Here is a 15479-nt window from a genome sequence, read left to right as displayed (position 1 = left end):
CCCTTTTGGTATCCCACCAATCGGAAGCGGTACCTTGCAAGAGGTAACTGGCGTAAAGTACTTGCTGTGCCTCAGTGCACCCACACACCTCAAAAGTGTTCTCCAGATCTTTGATCCATTTTCCAGCCTGAATTGGATCCTCGTTTCCAGTGAAGTGTGGGGTCCGATGCGCCAAGAAGCGCTCATAGGTGCATCCGGCTTGCACCATGCTACTGGACCCTCCTGGATACATCCAAGGCCCTCCCTGATATGGCCAGGGACCTCCTGGTTGTGGCCAATACCCTCCTTGTTGCGGACAAGGCTCTCCTGACGGTGGATAAGGCCCTCCTGATGGTGGACAAGGCCCTCCTGATGGTGGCCAAGGACCCCCTTGTGGTGGCCAAGGTCCTTGTGGTGGCCAAGGCCCTGCCTGTTGGGACCTCGTACTCTGTTGCATAAACTCCGTCATCTGCCGAATTGCTTCGGCTATGGAGTCATCTCTGGAGGTATTTTCTTGCGGTTCCTGAGTATTTTTCCTTGGTCTCCCTGGTCTCCCCATACTCCTGTCACAACACTACTCTTGACCCTCCTTTAAGAAAACAAATAAAACCATCATAAAACCAACAAAAACAAAAAAAACAGCATTACACAGCAAGAAACAAAAGAAACCAGCATGCCAAAACATAACTAAATAAATAAAAACAAACAAACAAGCTCACACAAATAAAACAAATAAAACAACTATACTTAACATAATTTTCAAAACACAACTTAAAAAAACATTCTGGTACTACCTACGGGACATGTGGTTTTACCCAGAGCCAAACCGCTCTGATACCACCTGTGACGCCCCCAAAATCCCCACGCCCGAACACGGGGAAATTGAGACGTCCGGATGGTGACAACCCGGGTCACCATCCCATCGACGGGTGCCGAGTGTGTGCAAGGCAACAGATGTGTACAGAGAAACACGCAGCGGATAACGAAAGTCATAACTAAGTACCAGAATTTTTCTTAACTTAATACAAGCTGTTTAAAACATACATAGATAAAATATTACAAAACACAAATACAGTTTTAACAAACAAAAAGATAGCATCAGCAACCCGGCGGAGCCGCGTCCTCGGGCTCAGCCTCCTCCTCTTCGTCCTCTAACTCTGCACCAAAAGCTACGGAACCACGAATGGTACCGCAGGTAAGTAAAATCCAAACACTACCAGATAAAAACACATAAAACTCAAACAATATGCATGAACCATGCCCAATGCACAAAGCCCAAAAACACCAGTTTTCCACACACGCCAAAAACCCTTTTGGCCCAAAAACACATCCTTACCGAAAAACACGCCAAAAGTCACATTTGGCCGCCAAAAGTCCATTTGTCCCAATATCTCGCCGGAAGTCCATCCGGCCCAATATCTCGCCAGAAGTCCATCTGGCCCACGCCAAAAGTCCCATTTGGCCTCATAAACCATTATCCAATTTTAACCGTATGCACCATGACCTCCCCTAGGGGTCATCCGCACACCCTGGCTCCAGTGTCACACCGTAGAGTACCACCACGCATGTGACACCTAACGAGCGATGCCCAGTTCCGCGCCCCGCGCGTGCGTAGCCAAGCATCCTCTAGCCCTCGCCAGCGAAGGGCCACGGAGTCGGTGAGTAGGGCGATGCCCGGTTCCGCGCCCGGCGCGTTAGTAGCCAAGCATCCCCTAGCCCCGCTCCCGTCATCTCTCTCGACAACTCAGGGGACATTACTCAGTTTATTCCGCTCCCGAGTGACCAGAGGAGCTCCACCGAGATAATAACCCATCCTGGCTTGGGCTCGTGATACACACGCACCCGTAATACACTTACGCCAATACACAGGCTTTTCACACATGAACAAAAACACACGTGCATGCACCATGAAATGCCATATCAATGCATAATAAAATAACCAACCAACATAAATCAATTAAACAGACAACTCTGTCCTCCATCCATCCGACCCCCGAAACTCTTCGGACTCAGTCCGGAATCAACAACCAACAACAGTAAATAAATGAATGAGCAATATATATTAAAATCTGAAAATAGAGTTTGGAAAATACTTACAGCGCTATACGGCAATTTTAGAAAACAAGCGGCGTTGCAAACGGCGGAAAAACAGCAACGTCACAGTGAAAATTCACTGTGGCCGTGGGTTTGAAAAACCCACTTTTGAACGGGAACAAACTAGGACACGAGATTGATAGGGAATGGTCTAGGGATGGTTGTGAAGTTATTGGAAGTGACGAACGGCCGTGGGTGGCGGCGGAATGGCCGGAAATGGCTGGATTACCCAAAATGGAAACTAAGCTCGTAGGAGCTGTTCCGGTGGTCGTTGGAGGCCGGAAATGGGTGGGTTAGGATGGCAAGGAGTCGGTGATGAAGTGGTGAAGAAATGGTGGCCGGAGGTGGAGCGACGGCGGCGGATCGGAGCAAAATCCGTGCGCCCTTCTTGGAGCTTTTCCGGCCAAACGGCCGGCCGGTTGGGGGTGGGTTTTGGAGGGGTGGTGCACCGGAGGGAGAGGAAGAGAATGGGACCGGTGGGAGGCCGAACGGTGGCCGGACGGCGGCGGTAGAGTAGAGAGAAGGTGACGCCGGCGTGAGGGAGAGGGAGGAGAGAGAGAGAGCACGGGGGGGTTCGGTCGAGCGGGAGAGAAAAAGAAAGAAAAAAAAGAAAAAGAAGAAAAAATAAAAAGAAAGGAAAAATAAAAGAAGGGAAAAAGAAAGAAAAAAGAGAAAAAGGAAAAAGATGTGAAAAGAGATGAGATCCAATCCTCACTCCGGGAAAACGAAACAAACCGTCGAAAAAGATTAAAACCACAAAACAACTTAAAAAAATAAAACACAACATCAAATAAATTAAATTAAATTAAAACCCAATTTTTAAAACGCAAATAAATTGAAATAAAATAACTGATATATTAAATAAAATAAAAACAATTATTTCAGCGAAAATACACTTAAAAGCGGGTCATCACATATACTGTCATATTTGGTATAGTGTCTAGACCTTTAGCTTTAGTATGACCTCAAAAGTGATAGTTAGATGGCAGTTTTGTAGTTACTTATCACTTAAAAGGCTGGGTTGTTATGGTTACCCCAAACAATTTTTTTTATATGTTTCAGTTCTAATTGTATCTTGAACATTGGGTTGTGTTACATAGAAATATTGAAGCTTTACTCACTAAATATGCTGGCTAAACATTTTGTTTGGGTTTGAGTTAATTTTGATTATGAGTTATATTCATTTTGGTGGTTCAAATATCTACCATGCTACCACTTGGATCTGTACCTCGTTTTTAGGGTAGATGGAAGGTTCAAATGTGGGATTTACTCTTGGATAAAGATGGTAATTTTTGGGTCTTCCTCATTCTCATATGGGGTGTCACATTTTGGGTTAACTATAAAAGGTAGAAATAATTTCTGGATTTTATATTGCTAGTTTTTTATAATTTATATGTTTAAATTATTAATATACGTTTAAAATTTATAATTTTATCAACAAGATCCTATCTTGTATTTTCGTTGTATCTAACTTTTATTTTATTTTATTTTATTTTAGCTTTGAGTAGGGTTTGAGGCTTTGAGCCTCCTTTCTAGGGCTTTTCTTTCTTCACTTTAAAGCCCCCAAAAACCCAAGCCTATTAACTTTTCTCAATCGCAAAACCAATGTCTCATGGCTTCTCAGCGGCTTGGTGTGTCTCCTGAGCCACTCTCAGCGTTGGGACGTAGTTCCGATAGGCTTAGCCTTCCGACGCTTCAATCCAAGATGAAGTCCAACCTAGAAGGGTACGAGTCAAAGTTGGTCCTCATCTACAACCAATTCAAATCCTACTTGGAGCTCTTCCAGCAACAAGCTGCGCTTAGCTCCACGTCCATCATCGGCATCACCACCGACCTCACCGTAGCCAAAGACCTCGGCGATAGGGCCATGCTCTTAGCCCATGTCACACCTTTTTATCCTCATCACCTTGCCGACTTCCCCAAGCAACTCTCCCATTTCCTAGCCTCCTCCGCATGTTCGCTGCCCTCGAGTCTGAGATGTCATATCGTTCAATCGCTCATTCTCCTTGCTAATAGGAAGGTAATATCGCTAAATCTCACAAAGAAAAAATAAAAATTGATGTGATTTTTATTTTATACGGAGCTTTTTCATATTGAATTTGGCATATTTCATTGTTTTACTTTAGATGGTTGATATTGGGGACACCCTAGCTTTGTTCATGGAGCTACAGATTATGGACGATAGGGCTTTAAGAAAATTGGCGTTCTCTCATGTTGTTCATAGCATCAGGCGAATGAATTAGAAGCATAAGAACGAGGTTAAGAATCGTCCGCTTCAAAATATCTTGTTTTCACTGCTTCAGGTTTGTATTAGTAATTTTTTTGCCTAATCAATGAGCAAAGCTTCGTCGGAGTGATAATTGATTTTTATATTTTGTAAATATTTTGATAGCAAGAGGATGAAGCAAAAGCCAAGAGATCGCTTATCACCCTATGTGAGCTTCACCGAAGAAGAGTTTGGTTCGATGATAGAACTGCAGATGCAATTTGTACTGCATGTTTTCATTCTTCATTAAGGTATATGAGTATTGTTTTTTGTTGGTAATCATGGGTAATTTATAATCTTTGAACATTTGAAAATCACAACCTGCGTTTGAATTACTTAGGATCATGATTGCTGCTCTGTCATTTCTCCTTGATTATGAGAAGATTCAAGACGACGATGATAGTAATGCTTCGAGCAGTGAAGATGACTTGAGTCCTCAAGTCACTCGAGCTGTCCTTTGTAAAGAGGCTGTTTATAAGGTTGGTTGTAGATTTCACTAGGTTGTTCACACAACAATTTAGATTACCCCAATATATTTTAGGAGTACAATGGGATGGAATTTACAATTCTACTCCCGCCCAAGAAAATTACCTCCCACTGCAGGGACAGCTGTTGGGTAATGAAGTACATATTTTTTTTATTGCGTTTAAGGCAGTAGATATTTTGAGAAGTCATTTGTAAAAATTTAAAAATTCTTTTAAGAAGACAACACTTCATGGGTATCTTGTATTGACTACAGGCACACCATAAAGGAACAGTTTTGAGCAAGAAGAAAAAGCAAGCGAAAATATAGCGTGCAATTCGTAGCATGAAAAGACAGCAACGCTTATCATCAGAAAAAACGACCTCATTTTATTATTATTCACCTCTTAGCCATCTTAGGGATGCACAGGTTATTATGTTTTCTCATTATCTTCTATCCAGTTACTTCTAATATTTTCCATGTGGATAGAACAAGATTTTACATTTCTATTCACTTGCAGGGATTTGCTGAGAAGTTATTCTCTCGTCTTCAAACATGTAATGAACGTTTTGAGGTGAGAAATGTTATCTGCATTTTTTCCCGAATGACAATCTCAGACGTTTTTTTTATAAGATGTTTTTATATCCAGGTAACATATGTCAATATGTTGCAGTTCTTCTCTTGTTGTATTAGGTTTTCTCTCTTTATGAGTCGGGCTAACTAAGATTGTCAATGGGTACTTCTAATGTTCTTTGGAACCCTTAGGGGTTGGCTCAAGCGGTTGAGGCCTTGGTATTGGTGGTATGCTCTCTCCAGGTCTAAGGTTCACAAGTCCTTTGGGTGCAAATAATTTTTAGGACAGTGTAAATTAAGACTTGCTTTACACAAAGAGGGAGGATTAGAAGCTTAGTGTAACACCCCCTTCCCATAGAGTTAAGAATGCTACTAAATTATGAAGCATAACATGATGATGTTTAGATAACTCGCAAAACTTGGTCTATACCTGGGTCGCTGCCTCAAAACATCCACGTCATCACCTGGGACATTCGAAGTTGAATATGCATATGCATGGCACAGCATTAATTGTGACATAGCAATATTTGTATGCATGGCTATCATATCATGACATCCTTGGCATGAATCTTGCATGGAGCGTAATATCCACAAACAATACCATTGTAATCCAACAAGGATTCATAAAGATGGCCTAACATAGATGGCCTTACATAGATACAAGTGAACAAAATTTTTCCAATACAAAGAACATGGAGTGGTTTTTGGGTGTTTCATTTTTACCCTGAATTTGCATCAGCCATTAAGGAACTTGTCCAATGAATTTGAATGATAAAAATCCAGGACAGGGAGCTGTGAAGTGGGTGACACACTGATGGCTGCAGTTAACAATCTTTTTTGGGTTCCCTTTGGTGCTGTAAATGCATGGACAGCAGCACTCAATGAGAGCTATAATCATATAGGTGGAGTTGCATCAAAGGGAGTCTGTAAATTTTTAAGGATGCTCAGTTAGATTTGTTGTAAGATAGGGTAAAGCAAAGAGAATGGTAGTCATGTAGTTTTAAACCTGGAAAGCCAAAACAGGGGAAAAATAGTATGTGTACCTGCCACATAATAGGGAATCTGGAAGGACTTTTTCTTACAATTTTCTTACCTGGGTTTTGGGAAACCAATTTCTATGGATAATGGTGAAGGAAACTTGAAAGAACAAGGCTGCAGAGGGGTGGCAAAGAAGAAACTCTGGATTGAACCTTTACTAGAGTGGCTGTTACTTCCATAGATTTTTCTCCAATAATTTTCTTTTTGATAAGATGTTTACTTCCAATAATTTGGCAATAAAACTCGAGGAGAAGGCTTGTAGAGTGGCAGCAGTGGGCCTCCTATGACTTTAAACCAGAAATTGAGTTAAAGAAACTGAGGGTGGTGGCACAAGGTGTGCTACCAGTCAGCTTCTTTAGACCTAACCTGAGTTTAATTTTTTTGCAAAGAGAGAGGAAGAGGAGAGTGGTGGCACAAACAAGAAAATTAGGGTTTTGTTGCTAAGTTTGGAGATGGTCGTGTGGACAGAAACATGGGAAGTGTTAGATTTTGGAAAGGAAGAGGTTTATAAAGGGAGACAGACAATTTATTGGGTCAACATTTCAGGAAAATATGCAAGCTTAATATGCTTTATCTTTATTTCAAAATGATGGAAGGATTAATTTACCGTGTTTGGAATGTACTAAGAAGTAAATCAAAGAGAAGTGAGAGATTAAATTTAGGAATACTTACCATGTGGATATTAAGTAAGAAAGAAGTGGATGGAAGTGGCAGGGAATAAAATTCTTATTGGTTCCACTTTCTACTTCTCCCCAAAAGTTGTGAGAAGTGTAGTGGAATCATTAAGTGTATGCGAGGGTACCACATATTCTTCTACATTCCCCTCACAAACTGATGTGGTAGTGCATGCGGCACTTGCCTTATCATCTACCAAAATGACATGGGCAATCCATGTGCCATGTAAGCCCTGAATTTTGTTCTAAAAAAGGACACAGTGATCAGAAGGAAAAGGAAAAAAAAAAGGAAATAGTGTGGGGAGAGTGAGGTGGAGTCGCATTTGTGCTTGCGGGTGATACTGGTGTGAGAATTATTTGTCTTAGGAGTCTGTTGGCGATGTCTCCTGGGCTGACGAGGTGCGCTCGGGCTCCGTTGGCTTTGCCGCCGACCAAGGAAACAACCTCTTCTTTGGCTCTCTTGGCATATCAAGAGAACCTTTTCTTAAAAAATTGCACAACTCCCATCTTGTATTTCCCTTTAATCTCCTTCTCTCTTTTACTCAAAGAGAAGTGAGAGGACTGGTTTAAAGGTGCAGAGGGTGAAGTGGATCTCTTGCTCTCGAGATGAAGTTTATGAAACTTGGATCAAAGCAGGATTCCTTTCAGGCTGAAGGAAACAATGTCAAGTGAGATCTTTTGGAATTAAAGAAACAAAAAAAGATGAGAGATATAAGAAGTCACGGTAGGCCCCTCACCAAATAAGTAAGGAGCAAGCACTCCAAAAGCCTTTTGATGATGATTACCAAAAATGTTCTTGATGAACTACATGACACATAAAATACTTAATTAAGACCAAGATCAAGATTTAAGCAAATATAAGAAGCTTCAGGTTGCTGAAAATAATTGACGCATAATTGCAGAAATATGAAGATATCTTCATTTCTTAAGCAACTATAGCTGCTCTCTCCTTTGTTTTCCTGCTTCTTTCCAAGATCTAGAAGGAGCTGCATATGTAATTCAACATGCATAAATTATAACCATAGTAGGAATTGCTTGTATGCTTGATATGGATTATTTTTTGTTGAATCTGAAGTTATACAAAGAGCCAAGAGCAGAAATTTTCATTCTTTTGGTCAATTAGCTTGCTTTATTTTTTGGCATCATCCAAGAATATCTTCCAAATAATAAAGTATTTTTGTATGCCATTTATTGAGTAGTCCAACTCCAAATGTCCCATTAACATTCTGCCAAAAAACAGATGCAGGTTCTATAACTTTTTGTTTTTGTCTTCTCTTTTTCTTATGGTTTTGAGTACTTAATAATTATTTATTGGCTGTGGGGATGAGCATGCATGGCTGTTATGGGGTCGACCCATCTCTGCTGTAATAAATATATATATATATATAAATTTTTTGATTCAAATCAGGTAGAAAGTATTTGGCTTTTCAGAGAAAGATCAATAGGCCACCAACATTATCTTTCACTCCCAAACAAAGCTCTTTGCCTTATGTATTTTTGCATTACTCGGTTGATCGCCAAGGCATCTAAAACAAATAAAAGACAAAACTAAGCCCCACTAAGATCAAAATAAGGTGTTGGATACCTGCAACTTGCTTTAACGCCTCTAAGATTAGAAAGGAGCTAAGTATGAGCAACTCATCAGTGTGCACCTGTATGGATGTGGCGTCAGTTTCAAAGTTTGTGTCTCCTTTAACAGTCAGCCTTGTATGGGTTGACAATGGCAGTACTTGCTACCATCTTGGTGCAGAAAACCTTGAGTAAGGTATGCAATTTCCACACTCATCCTTGCTTAATATTGCTGATTAAGTCCTAATTTACTGTTTTTTGTTTTACTCCATTTAACACTCATATGCTCATTTATGGTGAATTTGGAAATCCTAAACTTCAAACTGTCCATGCTTTAGATTAAATAAATAGTTTGCATGATTGGAAAAAAAAATGCAATTGGTGGCTGAGAGTACAGTGACTTGAATGATGGGATAGGGTAGTTAGTAAGTGTCAAGATTGATATGATATTGGACATTTATCAGCCCTGCTATTTAGGAAGCAACTCATAGGTAAAAATGTTGGATTTCCATGACAATAACTCAAGATATATGTGCTCAAAGGTATGTATTTCTGACAGTTGGATATCCATTCAAACTATCCCTGCTTTAGATTAACTAAATAATTTGCATGGTTGGATAAAAATACATACAATTGGTGGCTGAGAATAGAATCAATTGCATGATGGGATAGGGTACATAGTAAGTGTCCAAGATTGTCATAATATTGGTAATTTATCAGCTTTGCTATTTTGGAAGCAACTCAACTCTAAAAAAATGGATTTTCATGACTTTAACTCAAAATATATGTGCAGGGAGTATGAAGCATGGCAGCAAGAGGAGATTTCAAGGAACTGTCTTGATTAAGACACAATGAGGCCAACCTTGGAATGATGTGGACAATGAGATGTGTTTTTTTTTTAACCAAGATCCCCACAGATATCTTTGACCAGGGAAGAGACTAGAAACCATGCTATATATATTGATCTGTAATAGTTCTGTTTTAGGACATAGAAATGGGACTCATGTGTGAATATGTTGTTTATGTATATTGGCTGGGCATGTCAGATTGAAAAGGATGCCAATTATGGGAAGCATGTAATTAATGAGACTAGAATTGATGATTAAGTCATATGTGTTGATATGATCATAAACAAGATTTTGTGGTTTATGTTGGCTGGATATTGACGAACTGAACAGGGTGCATTTGGATGGAAAATATGTTTAATGGAGAACTAAGTGATATATAAAACAGATGTGTTCATTTGGATGTGCCTTGTTTGTGAGTCCTTAGTTGGGTAATCAAATATTTGTGTCCACTTAATTTCTCCTATTTATTTGGAAATGTGCTAAGGGGGAAGATGTCAAGTTGATCTATAGTAACAATGTTGACAATTTTGTTTTATACTTTTCATCTCAAAAACAAATGGCATGATCAAATCAAAGCCATCTGTCAGCGGGAACATGCATAGGTCGCAAATTACTAATTATGTATTGAGCGTTAATTTATGGAGAAAAATCTGGTTGAGGTCACTGTTGTATAGTAATTACATATTTATCATTATTGTGTAGTAGTGGCAAAATGGTAGGGTAGTAAAGTAGCAAGAAATCATCTTTTGCTATGCTAGGTAATTGTGACAGATATGAACATGGAGTTGTTTTGTGGGAATAGAGGTTTTCTGACAAGAATGCATCATCAGGACCCTTCAATCTCTGCCAATAAAATGTAGGTCATTGTATTCGGAATTAGATGTAAAACAAATTTGCTGAGATTGAGCTATAGCAAAGAAAACAATGGCCAATAATAGTTATTTTTGGCATAGCTGAATCATCAATGAATTCCTAAAGTGGGAAAACTAATTAGTCGGCAATAAGGCAGATTGGAGGATTCACAATTGTCAGTAAAAGTATTTTTCAAAAGACATAGTTGCCAATAATAACCTTTTACATTGATGTGTGCTAGTAGCAAAAGCTAATTGAAGTCAGTCTCAATTTGTTGAACCGCATTGCAATTAAGTTATTGTGGTGCTTCAAAGTTGCTGTGAACTATTTTTTCTAGTAACATAAGTTTCCAATATAATATATTTCCTACAATATGTATATGTAGTAAGTATTCAATAGCCACAATCTAAATTGATGAAATAGCATGTAAGTGGCAAGGTTGCATTCCGAGAATTGAGTTAACTGATCAAGATTGGGAGGGCGGGTTGCAGTATTTCTGACAAGAAAAATGACTTATGGCAGCGGCTTCCATTGCCATAATAAGTAGCTATTTTCCACAAATTTTCAGATGGCCGAATATAGTAGTTAAATTGGCAGTTTATTATCCGCAAACATGCGGCGGGACTTTTTTGCCACTGAATGGTCATTTGCTGCAAATTTTGATAGTTTTTCTAGCAAAAGATTTCGCGTCAATAGGCCCTTTTTGTTGTAGTAATTTGTTGAAATGATATTGTAATCACTTGGATGCAACATACCATGGCTCTTGATATCAAATGCAGCCCAGAATATGTAGAAATAGCACACCAACTTTGGCTTTAGTTCGAGCAACATTTTGCACAACAAAATGCACCTCCAATCTTTGAGATCAAACAAGCTATAACCATACTAATGGAAAACCAAGATTTTGTAAGTGTTTATTTCTCCAAACTCAAAACTTTACTTGATGAACTTTTGAATCATAAGACAATTCCAAGTTGCAGCTGTGGATGCCTGAAAATTGTTGTACAAAACCAACAAAGGGATTGGGTTATGAAATTCCTAATGGGTTTGAATGATTCTTATAAGGGAATCAAAACTCAAAATCTCTTAATTAAACCCTTCCCTAGTCTTAATGAGGTTTATTCCATAATTTAACAAGAAGAGAAAAGAAGGGAAATATCCACTGAGGGATCTATTCATGACTCTATGACACTGTTTACTCGAGGCGACTACAAGGAAGGTGGCAAATCAAACACTTCTACACAAAAGAGGGATCGATACTATTACTCCTTTTGAAAAATTACAAGACACTCACTAGAAAGATGCTTTAAGGCTAACCCAAACAAACCAATTTGCTCTCATTGTCAAATCCCAGGTCATACTGTAGATAAGTGTTTTAAACTACATGGATATCCACCAACTCACAAGTTTGATGGAAGGAACAGACCTTCAGCAAATCAAGTCATTGCGCCTTCAACTTCTGCACAGGATTTGGAAAATGACAAGTCTCAAGTGTCCTTAAGCCAAGAACAATATTCACAGCTTCTAGTTTTTCTCAAACCAGTAACAAGTCCCTCACATTCAAGCCCCTTAGCCAACAATGTCCAAAGCATTTTTGCCTCTTCATCTTCTGATGGAAATGTCCATGAAATTTCTGGTACACCTTCATTATGCTTATCTGTTTTTAACTCCAAGCTTTCAAATAAATTGAATGTGCCTTCGATCATTGATACAGGAGCAACAGATCATATGATCTATTCTCCCTCACTATTCTTCTCAATCCAATCACAAACTTCTTTTTCCATTGTTCTAACTAATGGTGATTGATTGAGCTGAAATATTGCATAGTTTAGCTATTTAAAACCAATGTATTTTAAATTCTTCGTGACACTATTATTAGTTTTAGATAGAAAAATGGTTAATAAGCATAAATACGAGTTGTGATTTTTAATTAATTGATATCATGTTTATGCTTAATTTTATAACTATGATTTAATGGGACAATATTTCCTCACATATATAGTCTATTTTTTTTTGATAATCTATTTTTCTTTTAATTTATTTTTGAGTGTTATTTATTTCTTTTTATTTTCAGCTTAAATAAAATTCAAATGGGATCCGGTTGGAACTTTTGATCAAAAGTACATATTAATTGAGAGGAATGAAAAGAAAGAAGCGATGTACTTGGACAGCTGAAAAATAAGACAAAATGAAGAATCAGTGGTTATTTTCTTGCTTTGATTATTCAAAATACATGTGATCTTCATGGTTGAACGAAAATCACGGAGGCTTGAGAATTTTAGGTGGTGCAACATTAAAGTCATACAAAGGATTTGAATTATTGCAAAAGTGAAAAGAGAAATGAATTTTCGGTAGAAGTGTGAATGTAATTGGGCGGCTGCTTGTTTGGCTTAACTTTCACCGGTTGATGCAGCTAAATTTGATAGGCAAAGCAGAATAAAATAAATTTGGTGCCAGCTGGAATTAAGGTGAGGAACATGTGATTGATTGGAGGGCTTGAAGTGTGAAGACGTGCTTGAGTTTTCAACCAAGTGTGAGTCGGCTATTGAAGATGGAATTCGGTTGGGTTAATTTTATTGAAGATGGAATTCGGCTGGTTAATTTGATTGGAGGAAGGGCAGCACCAACTTGAGGCAAAGAAGAGCCGTGTGGGAGTTTTCAACCACGGAGACGTGCTGTTTTTTTTTTTTTTTTTTTGTGTGTTGAAATCAGAAATTGGGGGGAGATGTCCAGCTGTTTTAGAAGAGAGGCAACAAGTCTATAAAGCAGGAGGTGTTGTGCTGGAATGAGGGACCAGTCGGTCAGTGCAAGAGTTGAGATAAAAGTGTAGGAATCGGTTTAAGGTGAGAAGAGAAAGAATTAAGAGAGGTCGGTTGGAATTTTTTGGGGTTGAAAAGAAATAGGTGGAGTTAATTAATTGGTTGGAATTTATCTTGGTTGATGGTAGAAGGAAGGAATCAGTTGGAGAGAGAGAGAGTGAGACGTGGGAAGAAACATAGAGAGAATTATGTAAAGGTGATTAGCTGGAGTTAAAGGGAGACGGCTGGAATTATTTTTTCTTGGAAGTGTGTCGTCGGTTTGATGTAAGTGAGGTGGAGTTTGAAGAGAGTAAAGACCCATTGAATCCGTCGGTCCTAAGCAAGCAAAAAGAGAGAAAAGTCATGATGGCCAGACCATTAGTCGGTGGGGATTTATTTTTCTTGATGAAGGAGGAAGTCGGTGTTTGAGTTTAACTTGGAGTTGATGTGGTTGGAGTTTTATTTGGCTCCTTTATGTTTTTGTTTTTCGTTTGGCATCTGTTGGGGCTGCAGCTTCTTCTTGATGAATTTCTTTTAGTTTCAATTTCTGTTTTATGCATTTTAGTAACGTCGTGAGCTTTATTCTTTCGACGTTGACTAGATTCTAAATTTTGTTGTTTTTAAATTGTTGCCTAGTATTTCTTGTATTTCATTTTAGTTTTCTAATGAATAATATTTACATGATTTCTATAGCACTTATAATAAATATGATTGGCTAAATTTCCATACTAAGGTTAGAGGTGAAGTTTAATGATTTAAATATTATTTTTGGATCCACGTAAAATTTATTCTACAAGCTTGATCGATTGAGGGATTTTATTATTGGATATTTTGATTATCTATATACTCGTCTTGATTCATTGTGATTTCCGAATACAGTGAATGCTTGAGGAATCCCTGTGGTATTCAAATAGATTTGTAAATGTTTTAATCATCAATCGTTCACGCTCAATCATAAGCGACTATTTTTCTTGATTTTAAGTACTAAATCTTCCAATTAAACGGAATCATTATTCTAGTTTAATTGAAGTAAATCGATCGAAAACAATATCATAAATTATTAAACGGATCCTCGAAACCTTAGTCTTTCTCCATATTAATTCATTTTATCATTTTAGTTTGATTCAGTTATTTTATCAATCTTCATCTGATTGCACGTTTCTTTTAGTAATTTCGTTTCATTGTTTGAATTTATTTCCTTTATCACAAAAGTCAATCCCTGTGGATTCGATCCTGTAAGATACTACAACACCTGTATACTTGCAGGTAAAACTGCACTAAATTTTTGATTCATTAATTTGAGTCAGAATTTAGGTGCAACAAATTTTTGGAGCCGTTGCTGGGGATTGCAACGTGCGATAATTGTTTTTTAGAAAAGAAAAAAAAAATTTTTTAGTAATCTTTTGCTAATTGTTTTTCATATTCTTTTTGCAGGTACACCTTTTTACGGAAAACAGAGCAGGTAACATTGCTTCCATGTTCATACCATTTGGTAATCTCGTTCCAAAATTTTTTTCTTTTACTTTCTTACTTGTTTTGGATTTTGTTTTTACTTTTTGAATGTACTCGATCCTCTATGATGAATGATCTCGTGGCAACGTGATCAAATGGGTAGATTGAGAAGAGAGGAAATTGTTTTAAAAGAATTGGTTGATACTTTGTCAGGTGATTCTAAAAATTCTCATTCTAATACCATGACTGACAATCGTAGTGTTCATGACGAACAAGAAAATGAAGAGGCACAAAATAATCCGCCAATGAGAACTTTGCGCGAATATTTGCAGCCTACAAGGACAAGTACTCCATCTTGCATGAGTTTTCCTACGAATATGGGAAATTTTGATTTAAAACCAGGAGTAATCCAATTACTTCCCAAGTTTCATGGCTTAGATTCAGAAAGTCCTTATTTGCATCTAAAAGAATTTGAAAAAGTTTGTGCAACTTTACAAAACCAAACTATCAATGATGATGTTGTTAGATTAAAGTTGTTTCTATTCTCTTTGAAAGAAAAAGCTAAAAATTGGTTGAACTCCTTGAGACCAAGATCTATTGGCACATGGCAAGAAATGTAAAGAGAATTTCTGAAAATTTTTTTCCTACTCATAGGACCAACACTCTTCATAGAAATATTATGAATTTTTCTCAAAAGGAAAATGAAACATTTTTTCAGTGTTTGGAATGTTTTAAAGAATTGTTGCTAACTTGCCCACATCATGGCTATGAGACTTGGCGCACCATTAGTTTCTTCTATGAAGGTTTAACATCTCAAATGCGTCAGTTTGTAGAAATGATGTGTAACGGTGAATTTTTAAATAAAGATCCTGA

General features: G+C 38.0%; 1 pseudogene; it reads left to right on the top strand.

Annotated features, from left to right (window-relative positions):
- The first annotated feature begins 3685 nt into the window (after positions 1–3685).
- Positions 3686–15479, top strand: part of LOC122304735 — a 65882-nt pseudogene continuing 54088 nt past the window's right edge.

This window comes from Carya illinoinensis, chromosome 3 (assembly GCF_018687715.1).
Source record: "Carya illinoinensis cultivar Pawnee chromosome 3, C.illinoinensisPawnee_v1, whole genome shotgun sequence".
NCBI lineage: Eukaryota > Viridiplantae > Streptophyta > Magnoliopsida > Fagales > Juglandaceae > Carya > Carya illinoinensis.
The sequence above is the reverse complement of the archived record's forward strand: the minus strand, read 5'-3'. Positions and strand labels throughout refer to the sequence as shown.